The sequence below is a fragment of the Fukomys damarensis genome, unplaced genomic scaffold, assembly GCF_012274545.1.
Source record: "Fukomys damarensis isolate Sample0158 unplaced genomic scaffold, DMR_v1.0_HiC HiC_scaffold_14, whole genome shotgun sequence".
Taxonomy (NCBI): Eukaryota; Metazoa; Chordata; class Mammalia; order Rodentia; family Bathyergidae; genus Fukomys; species Fukomys damarensis.
In genome coordinates, this window is record NW_022900926.1 from 25,555,075 (window position 1) to 25,570,302 (window position 15,228).

Below are 15,228 nucleotides of genomic sequence, written 5' to 3' on the forward strand. Positions count from 1 at the left end.
GCAAAATAAAGATCTCCTGTTGGACCTCTCTGTCCGTGAGTGACCTGATTGGGAAGGGGACACCCAAAGGGGGCATGCAAGACCCCTTTCAAGGACTCTACCATTGAGTCAAATCCCCAACCCTGTGATAATGGTTTAATTCAATTCTCTCTCTCTCTCTCTCTCTCTCTCCTCTCCACCTCCCGGCCTTTTTGCTCCGCCTGACTCTGCAATAAAGATCTCCTGTTGGACCTCTCTGTCCGTGAGTGACCTGATTGGGAAGGGGACACCCAAAGGGGGCATGCAAGACCCCTTTCAAGGACTCTACCATTGAGTCAAATCCCCAACCCTGTGATAATGGGATTTAATTCAAGGTTTCAATAATCTTTTTGTTAGTTTGGGGCCACAGCTATAAATGATTTATTTCTCTTACCCACTTTACCTTCATTCTGCCTCTTATCCTTGGCCATTGTAATTAAATGTAGGACATCTCAAATTTTTTCATATATCACAATATTTTACTTGAAGTGTTGTGATATTAGTTCTAATTAAACAGTGAGATGTTAAGAATGTACACTGTAATATTTAAAGTGACCACCCAAAACACAAAGAGATAGGATAAACGTCAACCTTGCTTGCCTCCAAAGCAAGGCAGGTAAGGGGAAACAAAGGAATTAAGAACAGAACAAATAAAAAAGAAATAGTAAAGTTTAAAATTAAACTAAACCTGGGCCAGGGATTTATCTCAGTGGTTCTGCTGCCTGCCTCACAAGTGCAAGGTCCTGAGTTTGATCTCTGTTAACAAAAATTAATATTAAAATTAAATTAATCCCAAAACACAAAAGATATAAGCAGGCTATAATTTTTTCTGTAAAGGGCCAAATAACAAATATTTTGAGATTTGTCATTCAGACGATCTTTGTTGCAAATATACTAACTCTTCTTTTATACCAGAAAAGCAGCCATAGAAAATACACAAGTAGGGCTGGGGATTTAGGTCAGTGGTTCCACCACCTGCCTTGCAAGCACAAAGACCTGAGTTCGATCTCCGGTACCAAAAAAAAAAACCACAAGTAAATGAATATGGCTGGCTGTGCATTTTTTTTTTTTTTTAGACAGGATCTCACTTTGTAGCACACACTGGCCTTGAACTCACTAGGTAGCTCAGACTGGCTTCCAACTTGTGGTGATCCTCCTGCCTCAGTCTCCCTAGTACTAGGATTACGGGCATGTGACACAACACTAAACTTTGACTATGGTGTGTTTTGTTTTTGTTTTTGTTTTTTGTTTATTTGTCTTGCTATGTAGTTCAAAGTGACATTGAACTCACTATGTAGCCTAGGCTGGCCTCAAACTCACAGCAATCCTCCCGCCTCATGCTCTCAAGGGCTGGAATTACAGATGTGTGCCATCATGCCCAGCCTGGCTGTGTTTTAATAAAACTTTATTTACAAAACAGACAGCTGGTCAGATTGGATTTATAGGTATAGTTTTGATAACCCCTCATCTAAACACACCAACTAAAAAATAAAGAATCTCTGAGATCTGTTCTTAATTTGGCTTTTTTCAGACAAGTCTCCCTATATAGCTCAGGCTAGACTCAAACTCATGTTCTTCCTGACTCAACCTCTTGAGTGCTAGGTTTACAGGCATATGTCACCAAACAATACTATAGGCCAGTTCCAAAAAGCCAGGGTCTAGGCCAAATAGGCAATAATTTCTCATACCAAATAAATTGAAGAGGTATGATCTTTCAACAGACTGAAAACCCAATAGCCAGCAATACTTGGAAGGCAACTCTGAGAACTAGTCACTTCCAAAGGGCTCTAAATACTAGCAATAAAGCTGCTTGCCATTAGCAATTCACACTCTCATCCCAGGAATTAAAATTTTAATTTTTTAAAAAATAGAAAAGGGCAGGGCCAGGATTTAGCTTAGTGGCACCACACCTGCCTCACAAGCACAAGGCCCTGAGTTCAATTCCCAGTACCAAAAAAAAAAAAAAAAAAAAAAAAAAAAAAAACAAAACAAAAAAAAAAAAAAAAAAAAAAAAAAAAAAAAGACAGTACACTTAAACAAAATGCAACCCCAAACTTCCAGCTCACCAAAGGCAAACCCATGGGGCAATGAGGTGGAATAGCTCAAAACCTACCCACCTGGACTCTGAAGTGGTAATAGCAGAAGTAACAAAGCAGATGAATGAGTCTCTAGAAAAAAAAATTAAAGTAGAAATAGTCTCTCAGATAACTTCAGAGATGGTGATCAAAATGAAAGACACAGTTAGTGACTCTAGAGCACATACAAAAAAAATTAGAGGGGTTTAGGAAAATGATGGAAACCATGAATGCCCAATATAGAAAAGAAATGGAATCAGCTGGGGATTTAGCTCAGTGGTGCCACCACCTGCCTCATAAATGCAAGGTCCTGAGTTCAATCCCTGGTGAAGAAGAAAGAAGAGGAAGGGGAAGAGGAAGAAGAGGAAAAGAAATAGAATCCAATTGGAAACAGATTCCAATTGCTAACAAGGATATTTAAAAAACCCATTCAAAGCATATGCAGCACAATGAGCCAGTGTGAGGAAGGAAGATGGGATTACGGTTAGTGATCATGAAAAGAAAGATTTCTTAAAAGTAGCAGGGGACCACAAAAAAATCAATCCAACAGCTGCTATGTGATGCAAAGTAGAATAATATAAGATTGATTGGAGTCAATGAAAAATCAGGAGGTAGCAAAAATGATATAAAAAACCTGCTCATAGAGGTAAAGGCAGAGAACTTCCCAAGCATGGAAAAAGAATTTGACATATATATAAGTGAGACATGCAGAACTCCAATTACCCATGATCAAAATAATCTACACCCAGACACCTAGCAGTCAAGATTCCAGAACACAAGAATAGAATGTTAAAAGCTGTTAGACAAAAGAAACAAATCACATATAAAGGTAAGCCCATCAGAATCACAGCATACTTCTTAACACAAACACTCAAGTCTAGGTAAGCTTCAAATATTTCAAGGCCTAAAAGAAAACAACCTCCAACCCAGACTAATTTACCCCACAAAATTATACTTCAAAATCAATGGAGACATTAAAAAATAATGAAGACATAAGATACTTCTATGACAAAGAACACCTGAAGAATTTACATGCCCACCAAATCAGAACTCCAAAATGTTCTGAAGGATAGTCAAGAAAGAGATAATGAAGACTACAACTTCATCAATCCCAATACAATGAATCTACCAGGCAAAGCAAGCAATTGGGGGTGGGGATCAACAACAACAAAATAATATGACAAGGGTAAGTCAATACATATCAGTTATAACTATCAATGTAAATAGTCTCTATTCACCAATCAAAAGAAACAGGCAGGCAAAATGGATCAAGAAACAAAATCCAACAATATGCTGCATACAAGAAACACATTTAAATCAAAAAGAAATTCATAGATTGAAAGTCAGAGGATGGAAACCAATGCTTCATGTAACAGGAAACCAGAAAAAAGCAGGGGTAGCTATTCTATTTGCAGACACAGTGGATTTCAAGCCAAGAATGACTGAGACAATGGAGGTCACTATATCCTTGTAAAGAGAACAATTCAAGAGGAAGAGATAACAATCATAAATACATATGCACCAAATACCAGCACATCAAACTACATAAAACAAATATTAACAAACATGAAAAATCAAATAAGCACTAATACAATTGTAACAGCAGACCTAAATACCCCACTGTCACAAATAGATCAACTAGACAAAAAAAATCAATAAACGAATATCAGGGCTGAACCAAACTTTTCAACAAAAGGACTTAGTAGATGTCTACAGAGTGTTGCACCCCACAACATCAGAATACACATTCTTCTCAGCTGCACACGGGATGTTCTCCAAAATTCACCATGTACTAGCTCATAGAACATTCTTAAATAAATGCAAAGGAACTGAAATTATTCTACCAGATCACAGTACAATGTAATTGGAAATCAATGACAAAAGAAAACACAAGAACTTCAAAACGCATGAAAATTAAATAACACACTCCTAACAAACCAATGGGTCACAGATGAAATTAAAGAAGAAATTATAGGGCTGGGGATTTAGCTCAGTGGTTCTGGAGCATGCCTCACAAGTGCAAGGACCTCAGTTCAATCCCCGGTACCACAAAAAACAAAAACAAAAAAACCCTACTAAAGAAGAAATTATACAGTTTCTACAATTAAACAATAATGCCAATACAATATGCCAGAACTTATGGGGCCCAATGAAAGTAGTCCTATGAGGGAAATTTACAGCAGTGAATTCCCATATCAGAAAAACACAGTAAGCTCAAATAACCCAAAGTTGAACCTCAAGCTTCTAAAAAAAGAAAGCAAGTCAAGTCAAACCCAAAGCTCATATGAGAGAAGAAATTATAAAGATTAGAGCAGAAATTAATGCAATGGAGACTAAGAAAGCAATACCAAGAATCAATGAATTGAAGAGTTGGGGTTTGTTGTTGTTGTTGTTGTTGTTGTTGTTGTTGTTGTTTTGTTTGGTTTTTTGAGACAGGGTTTCACTATGTAGTTGAGACTGAACTGGAACTCACTATGTAGCCCGGGTTAGTCTTGAACTCACAGTGATCCTCCTGCCTCAGCCTCCCAAGTACTAGGAAGAGTTGGTTTTTGAAAGATTAAATAAAATTGACAAACCCTTAGTCAACTTCATCAAAACATACAGTTGCCTGCCTTGCAAGCATAAGATACCAGTTCAATCCCTGGTAAAAATTTAAAAATTAAAAATAAATAAAAAAGGACAGGAAAGTCTCAAATCCTTGGAACTAGGAATGAAAAGGATAAAATCACAATAGACCCTGCAGAAATCCAGAAGATCATCAATACCTGCTTCAAGAACCTATATTCTAACATGGAAAATACAGAAGAATTGGACAGATTCTTAGATATATATGAAATACCAAAGCTGCATCAAGATGATATAAAAATTCTAAATAAGCCAATATCATTCAATGAAATTGAAGATGTAATTAAAAATCTACCAATAAAGAAGCCCTGGCCCTGATGGAATCACTGCTGAATTCTGCAAGAAACTTAGAGAAGACAATACCACTACTTCTCAAACTCTTTAATGAAATTGAAAAGGAAACAGTACTCCCAAATTCATTCCTGGAAGAAAGCATTACCCAAATACCAAAACCAGAGAAGATGCAAGCAAAAAAGAGAACTACAGGTCTATCTTCCTAGTGAACGTAGACAAAAAAATTCCCCAATAAGATACTGACAAACAGAATCCAGCAAATTACCAAGAAAATTATTAATTGTTGGGTATGAATTCCCCTATTAGTTTATTTAAATCTTTTCTGAATAAGGATCAGATGAATAGTAATTGAGGGAGCTTGTGTAGCTGTTTGCTCCAAATTCACAAAAGAGTCTTTTTTAAGAAAGCCTGCTAGCCAGATACATTTACATTTATGCAATTTTTAGATAAAAACAAAATGAAGAAAAAAAAAGAAAGAAAATTATTCACCATGACCAGCTAGAATTCATCTCAGGGTTGCAGGGATGGTTCAGAGTACACAAATCAATATAAATGTAATATATCAGGCCGGGCATGGTGGCACATGCCTATAATCCCAGCACTCAGGAGGCTGAAGCAGGAGGATAGCTGTGAGTTCGAGACCAGCCTGGGCTACATAATGAGTTCCAGGTCATTCTCAACTACATAGTGAGACCCTGTCTCAAAAAAACAAAACAGCAACAACAACAATAAAAATGGTTTTTCACATGCCAAAAATTAAAACTAGACTCATATCTTTCACTATGCACTAAACTCAATTCAAAATTGATCAGAGGGCTGGGGATTTAGCTCAGTGGCAACACACCGGCCTTGCAAGCACAAGGTCCTGAGTTTGATCCCTGATGCAAAATTAATAATAATAATCGATCAAAGATCTAAATATTCAAACAGAAACACTAAATCTGCTGGAAGATAGTACAGATAGAACTCTTGAAGACATTGGTATAGGCAAAGACTTTATGAACAAAACTCCAGTCTCATAGGAAATATTTTTAAAAACTGGGATTTCATCTTTTTTTAACCCCTTTTGCCCAGCAAAAGAAACCATGAACAGAGTGAAAAGACAACCCACAGGATGGAAAAAAATTTTTGCCAGCTGTTCCTCAGACAAATAGAATATATATAAGAACTCCAAAAAATCAGATCCCCAAATTTAAAGACCCAATACAAAAATGGGCATCTGTCCCAGCAATTAAGAGGCCAATGCAGGAGGCTTGCTACAAGTTCAAGGCAATCCTGGGCTGTAAGTTCAAGGTCAGCTTGAACTATGTAGTGAAACCCCGTCTCAAAAAATAAGGAAATGAATCTGAAATGAATAGACACTTCTCAGATCAAGAAATAGAAACAGCAAATAAAAATATGAAAAAATGTTCACCACCACCTGTCATTCATGAGATGCAAAGTGAAACCATCCTGAGATTCCATCTCACTCTAGAGAGCATGGCTAGTACCAATAAATCAGCCAGTAACAAATGCTGGCAAAGCTGTGGAGGAAAAGAACCCTTTTACACTCTTGGTGGGAATGCAGACTCATGCAACCACTGTGGATATTCCTCAAAAACTAAAACTTGAGGATCCATTCAACTCAGCTATTCCCTTTCTTAGTATCTTCCTAAAAGAATTGAAAGCATCATACCACAGCAATATATGCATACCTGTTTATAGCATCACAGTCTGTAATTTTAGAAACAGCCCAAATACCCATCAACCAATGAATGAATAAAGAAGATATGGGGTTTAAAAACAAATTAAAATGGAGTACTACTCAACCATAAATAAGGATGAGCTTGATACATTTCTAGCTAAATGGATGCACCTCGAGCCCCTACTCTTAAGTGAAATAAATTGGATGCATATTTTTAATTACTGCATTGTTTCTCTAGTGTAAGAAATGGAAAGTGGAAATAAGGACCAAAATGTATAATAGATATTGGGAAACAGGAAGAATGTGTTCAAATGAAAAGAGGAACAAGGGAGGGTGCAAGGTGAAAGCAAAAGGACAAGAAAAAAAGAAAGAATAGCAGGAAAAATGAAAACAAAGCTTTTGTAAATAAGGAGGGAAAGAGGAAGGACAGGGAAATGGGGAAAAAAAGCAAGATATATCATGTACAGGTAGAAATTCCCCATGATGAATGCTATCATTATGTATATCTAAAAGGTACTAATAAATGTTTTGCTTCCAAAAACATCAACAAATAAATAAATACTAATACAATAAAAAAGCCCAATAAAAGCCTTACAAGAAAAAAAAAGAAAATAGTTTATTCTGAGCCAAATATGAATGACCATGGCCCAGGAATACAGAATCAAGTTTCCCTGAATGACATGTTCCACTGGGGAAGCAGTTGCCTGAGCTTTTACAATCACAGAAAAAAGGAAATCTGTAAGTCTTTTACCATCTGTGGCCGGGGATTTAGCTAGGTGGGTCTGCCGCCTGTCTTGCAAGCACAAGGACCAGAGTTTGATCCCTGGTACAAAAAAAAAAAAATCCACAATCATATCCTAGTCAGCCAAGGTGAAGCAATCTACAGTCTCTTGAATATCACTATGGCTTCTTCAGAGAACTTTAGTCCATACTGCCTTCGATGTAGAGTGTTTTTTAAGGACGTTTATAATATCAAGAGCATTGGAAAGCTGGGCATGGTGGCGCACACCTATTATTCCAGCACTTGGGAGGATGAAGAAGGAGAATCACTGTGTTCAAGACCAACCTGGGCTACATAGTGAATTCTAGGTCAGTCTCAACTACATAGTGAGACCCTTTCTCAAAAAACCAAAAAAAAAAAAAAAAAAAAAAAAAAAGAGCACTAGAAATAGAAATTTTGATTCAGTATGCTAAAGATAATGTCTACATCCTGGGCAAAGTTGAAGAAAGCTTAAGGTGTGTTATACAGTGGCACCTCAGTTCATGAACTTAATTTGTTCCACAATTCTGGTTATGAACCAAATTAATGGAATGCAAACTGAATCAAATTTTCCCACAAGGTTCAAGGCCAGTCTGGACTACATAGTGAGACTCTCTAAAAAAACAAGAAATAAAGATTAAAAATAAATAAAAGCAAATAAGACCAACTATATGCTCTCTACTGGAAATTTATTAAAGGGATAGACAAAGATATACCATGAAAAGTGCAAAATTATCAGGGGTAAAGAAGGGCATTCTATAAATTAATTCTCCAAGAAGATATAACAGTTCTTATGTCATATGTATCTAACAACAAAAAAACACACGAGGCAAAAACTGACAGTACCCAAGGGCAAATTCACTATTCTAGTTGGAGACTTTAACATACCTCCATCAGTAACTAGCAGATTCAGCAGTCTATAGGGACATAGCTGAACTGAACAGTGCCATCAGTCAAGTGGATGGAACTGACATTTATAGCCAGGGGTGGGGTACACACCTGTGATCCCAGCACTCAGGAGCTTGAGGCAGGACACTGTCTCAAATTCCAGGCCAATCTGAGCTACACAGTGAGTTTAAGGCCAGCCTGCACTACAAAGTGAGACCATGTCTCAAAAAAAAGAACTGACATCTATAAATTATTTCCAACACTGGAAAACAAATTCTTCTCAAGCTTAAGTGGAACATTAACCAACATAGTCTACATTCTAGCTATAAATCACATCTCAACAAATTAAATGAGTAGAAATCATACAAAATTGTGGTGGCTCACACCTATAATCTCAGCACTCAGAAGGTTGAAGCAGGAAGATTGCTGTGAGTTCAAGGACAGCCTGGGCTACACAGTTAGTCAAGACCAGCCTAAACTACATAGTCAGACTTTGAATCAAAAAAAATTTTTTTCAGTTGTTCTGAAATGACAGTGGGTTAAATTAAAAATTAATAACAGAGATAGCTGGAAAAGCTGAAAATATTTAGAAATTTGAAAACTTAAATATGGTACTGATCAAAAAACTTGAGAAATGTTTAGATTTCTAGAACTAAATAAAAATGAAAAGACAATTTATCAAATTTATTGTATCTATTGAAAGGATGGACATAGAAGGAAAAAAGAAAACTTTAATATTAATAAAACAAGTTTCCACTTTAGAAAATAAGTATAAACAAAAAGCATACAGAATAAAATAAATAATAAAAATTAGATCAGAAACCAAGGAAATTAACAGATAAAATCATCAAAATGAGTACCAGGAATGAAGGAAAGGATATCATTACAAGCCCTAAAGTCGTTAAAATGAACAATAAAATAATGATACAAATAACTCTGTACAATAAATTTGACAAGTTAGATAAAATGGATCAGTTCTTTCATGGGCACAAGCTATGAAAACTCACCCAAGAATAAATAGAAAACCTACACAATCCTGTATCTGTTAAAGAAATTTAATTTGTAGGCAAAAATAACCTCTTTCTTAAAAGAAATCTACACCCCCAAATATCTTCATTAGCAAACAATACCAAGGATTTAAAGAAGAAATAACATAAGTTTCATATAGTCTTCCAGAAAATCAAAAAGAAGAGAATGTTTCCTCATTTTTTGAGATGAGATTTAAAAGTACAAGAAAAGCCCGGCATGGTGGCTTATGCCTGTAATCCCCAGCACTCGGGAGGCTGAATCGGGAGGATGGCCAAGAGTTTGAGGCTAGCCTGGGCAATATAGTGAGTTCAAGGCCAGCCTAAAGTACATAGCAAGATCTTGTCTCAATCCCCCCCAAAAAAGTACAAAAAATGTCCCTCACGAATGGAGTCAATAGCCCCAAGAACACAGATGCAAATAATAACAAATGGAATACAATAATAATTAAAAGGATTATATATAATTATCAAATGGGATTTGTCCTGAGAATATATTTGAAAAGAGATGTAATCTGCATCAGAACCATTCTGATGTAAAAAAAATTGATAAAATTCAACAACCATTCTAATTACAAGCAATCATTAAATAAGGAGTACAAAGGTAGTCTTAACCTGAGGAAGTACATTGCTATGGTTTAGATACAGTTTACATATGTTTCCCAAGTGTGTTCACAAGTTGGAAGCTTGGTTCTCAGTGTGGTGCTGTTGATAGTGGGACTATCTGAGAAATAGGGCTTAGTGGGACAAACTGTAGTAAACTTGGGGATCCCCTCGAGAGATTGTGGTACTCCAGTGTCTAGCTTCCTGCTTGGCAATACGATCTCTTGCTCTCTCAAGCATTCCTGTCATGATGCATTAGCTCCTCATCAGAGACTAGCAATTATACAAATTTTAAGAAGGGGCAAAGGTAATACATAGTAATATAAGTTCCAATGTTACTTTGAGGTGATAGGTGTTCAAGGAGCAGATGGAAACCTTGGGTGATGGAAATGTTCTACATATTGTTTTGGAGGCTATTTGTGTATACTTAGAAGTTCAGCCAGCTGTCTTAAGATCTGTGCAGTTTATTGGGTGTAAATTGTACCTCAGAAAAAATAAAGATGAACGAAGGAAAAAGTATGAAGTGAAGAAAGGGAGGGAGGGAGGGACTAAATGAGGGAGAAATGAACATGAGCACAGAGGTCGTAGGCTCCTTGAATACTGTATACGCCAGCAGACATGTAGTCTCATCTATAGTTTAACGTTAGGGAAACTCTGAAGTTGGCTGACGTGTTTGGTGTCACAGACTGGGTAAGTGAAGCTAAAACCTAGGTGTGCAGGACGCCAAAGCTTTTTTTCTCCAATCCACTCCCCCTGGAAACGTCTCCCATCCTAAATTAGTCTCTTCCTCTTGGAACTGGCATGTATCTATCTCCGTCGCCAATAGGCATGGGTCCTCTGTGTCCGACTCTATTGAGAGTCTACTCTCAGAGAGTAGAAACACTTTTATTCATTTTCAGACTTCCTCAAAGGCTTAGCGCTGGCTAAAATGTTTGTTCCAGTAGGGCAAGTCACCACTGGAAACGCGGTTGCGGTCGTCTCTTTGAGCAGGTTCTCTGATTACGCAAGCCTGCCACTCGAGAATGGCGTTTCTTTCTGAGGAAGAAACCACTTGGGAGGATGAGTTATGTTTAATCGGAGACCAGCCGCATCCGTGTTACTCATAAACTCAATGTTTTGTACCTGAAGTAGCAACTTCCGGGTTCACGTCAGGCGGAAGCAGGTGGGTGGTGGGCGGACCCGCCTCCCCTAGATCCGACTCGCAGGTGGCCCGGTTCCGGCCCCTCACCTGCGCGCGCAACCCCGCCCCAGGGCTTAGTTGGCGCGCTCGTGGCGCCAGTCCGCCTGCATTTATACCGCGCTATTTTGGTCGCACATTGTGATTGGCCAGTGGTTGTGACGACACGCTCGCGCGCCCAGGGGAGGTGCTGCGGTCCACAGTAGAAGCGGTTCCGACGCCCAACGGAATGGCTTGTGAAAACAGCTGTGTTCTCCAAAGCTACTGCGCAGTCTGTCGCAGGGGCTGTGTTTTAATGAAAGAGACTCTGTGTTCCAAAGGGGCTTGCTAAAAGCCGGACTCATCCCCTTGAGAGACAATTGCCAGATGGCGGAAACAGACGGCGCTGATCGGGAGCGCTTGTCCGCCAGTGATCTGCCATCATTACGTAGCCTTTTGCTAAACGGCCCTCTAGTCTCTCCATACCTCACGTCAGGTAGTCGCGGGACCTTCCTTCCCTTGGTTCTGGCAAAGCTAGATGAACAAAACAGTAGTCATCTCAATAGGACCTCATCCCATATCGTGATCAGAGGAACCGAGCCTGCTCCTCGTTGTGATGCTTGTGGTGGTTCATCAACCAGGCAGCGTTACTTCTCTGAGTCTGAAGATTTTTAAAATTTCTTTGACTGGGTTTGAACCCCTAGTTTTGAGCTTCTTTGGTGAAAGTTATTAAAAATTCTTAATCATTCTTGTGAAGATATGTAAAAAGGACCATTGGAAGCCTCCACTGCATAATAAATGGGAATTTCAGCTCGAGAGGGAGGGATGCTGTTAAGCTGTGTGTTTCCTCCTCAGAATCACAAATATCACCTCAGGCTGCAAAGCTGGTGAAGGCCTCAGATTTCCTGAGCGCAAAACCTTGAAGGTCATTTGCAGTTGAACGCAAATGACATAACTTGAATTTACTGTTCAAAATTTCTTAACTCGAATGTAAATATTAATGATAAAGAAAATTCTTCCCTAGCATGGTGGCTCACACCTGAAATCCGAGCACTCTGGAGGCCATGGAAGGAGGATCGGGATCGCCATGAGTTCATGGCCAGCGTGGGTCACATAGAGAGTTCAAGACCAGCCTGAACTTCACAGGGAGACCCTGCATCCAAAAAAAAAAAAAAAAAATTGACGTACTTTCAATGCGCCAAGTATTATAAATGCCTAACAGGCACTCCATTTAATCATCTTAAAACCAGTTTTTAATATCCAATACTATTTTAATATCCATCTCACAGAGAAGTAAACAAAAGCCCAGAGCATTTGCATAATTTGATTGAAGCCACGTGCTTGTATGATTGTTGGCAGTGCCAGGATGCATAACCAAAGTTGTCTGACTCAGCTGCTTAACTACTGAACTCTGTAGCTTCTTCTTTGTCCTCTTATTTCGTTGGAAATTCAGTCTTGGGCTGGCACAAAAGAAGTCACGATCAAGAAAACATTTGCCTTGCTGCTGGCTTAAGAAAAAATTTGGTGAGAGAATTTACTGCATTCATTGATTTGGAGACAAACTGTTTACAAAGTGGCCTAAGATTTACTTGGCCCATTAGGAATCAGGAAGCAAATTGGTCATAAGAATGACTTTCAGATTTTATCACACACTTTCTTCCAAAGAGCTACTTGAGGGAAGTTCCAAATTGTCGTGAGCACCGATTTGTGTTTCGGGATCACGGGTCAGCGCATCAATGATTGTCAATTTGGTTTCGTTTTGATCAATGTTTTTATTTTCATTAACAATATAAATACAAGCCCACACAAAGGATATAACTACAATTGCCAGCGCAATCCAGAAATAATGCCAGCCCATAATATCTCTAACACAATCATAAATGTTATTATGCTATAGGTGAGGGCATATGACTTTAAAGAGACTCTCAGATTTTATCACACACTTTCTTCCAAAGAGCTACTTGAGGGAAGTTCCAAATAATAATGGAGACATTACAGTGGAAACTGCCTTGCCACCAGGCAGTCCTGGGTTTAATCCCAGGCCCCTTTCTGTTTGTTATTGTGTATTTCCACACTTAGTCTGGCGGCTTCCTTATCTGTAGCCTACAATGATTCAGTGAGATATATGAAGTACCTGGATTAGTGAGTGACGTAGGTAGGTGCTCAAAAATGTTATTTCTCAATATGGAGATACCTCAAAGAGCTTGGACTTCCATTTGACCCAGCCATCCCTCTGCTGGGTACCTTTCCAAAAGAACTAAAAGAATCATATCACAGAGAAGTATGTGCACCCATGTTTATAGAGGCACAGTTTGTAATAGCTAAAACTTGGAAACAGCCCATTGCCCATCCGCTGGAAAATGGATAAAGAAGATGTGGTTTTTCTATAAAATGGAATATTACTCAGCCATAAAGAACGAGAATAGATTCATTCATAGGAAAATGGATACATTTTGAAGATATACTCCTAAGTGAAATAAATAAGTCACACATGTGTAAATACCAAATAGTTTCCCTGGTGTGAATAATCTGCAATAATACATAAGATCCTAATAAAATTACTGACATTTAGAAATGGGAAGAAAGGAGCTAAAGGAGTAGGGAAGGTGGGATGGGTAGGGGAAGAGTAAAAAGGGAAAAGAAAAAAATGTGAGAGAATGAAAAGATGAAAATAAAGTGTTTGTAGATGGGGAGGGGAGGAGGGAGTGAAGGGAGGGCAGGGGTAAGGGGAAAAAATGAGAATCAAGACTTGTCATGTAGAGGTACAAGATCCTAACAATGAATGTAACTGTACTGTATCCCTAAAATGTACCAATAAACTCAATTAAAGCTGAAAAAAAATGTTATTTCTCTTTCTTACTCCTTCCCCTGAATGATTAAGGAAAAAAAAATACCATTTGTGACAGTTATAGAGTTATTGTTGCTTTTACAGAGATACAGTGAGTTTTATAGGTAGAAATTCACAGTAACAGTTTTGGCCCATAATTTCAAAATCCTGTTGACCCAGCAATATTTATTTGGTTTGTTTTGTTTTTGTTTGGTTTTTTTTGAGAAAGGGTCTCACTATGTAACTCAGGCTGACCTCCAACTCTCAGCCATCCTCCTGCCTCAGCTTCCTGAGTGCTAGGATTACAGGCATGTACCATCATGTCCAGCTTATTTGGTTTTGGCTTTACCGATTCAAAATATTCTTTGTACAATTTTACTTTTCTTAAACATCCTATTGAAACTTTAATATTATTTCTAAATAGCAGATTTAAGTTTTTTGCATTTTTTGTTTTTGTTGTTTGTTTTGGTTGGCTTTTGGAGACAAAGTCTTGCTATGTAGTTCAGGCTGGACTTGAACTCACTGTGTAGCTCAGGTTTGCCTCAAATTCTCATCAACCCTTCTACCTCAGCCTCCTGAGTGCTGGGATTACAGGCATGTGCCACCAGACCCAACATCAGATTTAGTTTTAATTATGCCTGTCGTTTTATTTAACAAACATTTACTGAAACTCTAATGTGTATAAGACATCCATTATTTTTAATAAAATTTTTTGAAAACACTTCAGAAAAAAAAAAACTGGCTCAAAAATAGGCACTAGAGAAATAAAAAGGATACTTTTAAATTTGTATTAATATATAATGATTACATTTATCACAGGAAGTTGATACATGTACACAACACATCTTAATTCTTTTTATGTCCCCTACCCCCCCTCCCTGCTCCATCTCTTGATTGTCTTCTCATTTGCAGAAGCTCTTATCTCCATTGTTTTCAATTCTTTTTTAACCCATTTTCCCTCCCCTCCTGCCTCTTCCTTCCCCATTTGAAAAAGATCTCCCTATTTATATTATCTATCTTTTATTTTGCTCTTTATATTTTTGGATTTTCTTATAAAAGAAACTGTAATATTTAAGCTTGTGAATTTGATTTCTTTCACTTAACATTATGGAAAATGTGAATCCATAAAAGTGGATCCATTTACCTATGAATGACTCAAATTTATGGCAGAGTATTACTCCATTATATGTAAATATCACATCTTCTTTGTCCATTCATTTATTGGTGGACATGTAGGCTGTTCTCAAGATTTAGCTACTATGTATTATGCTGT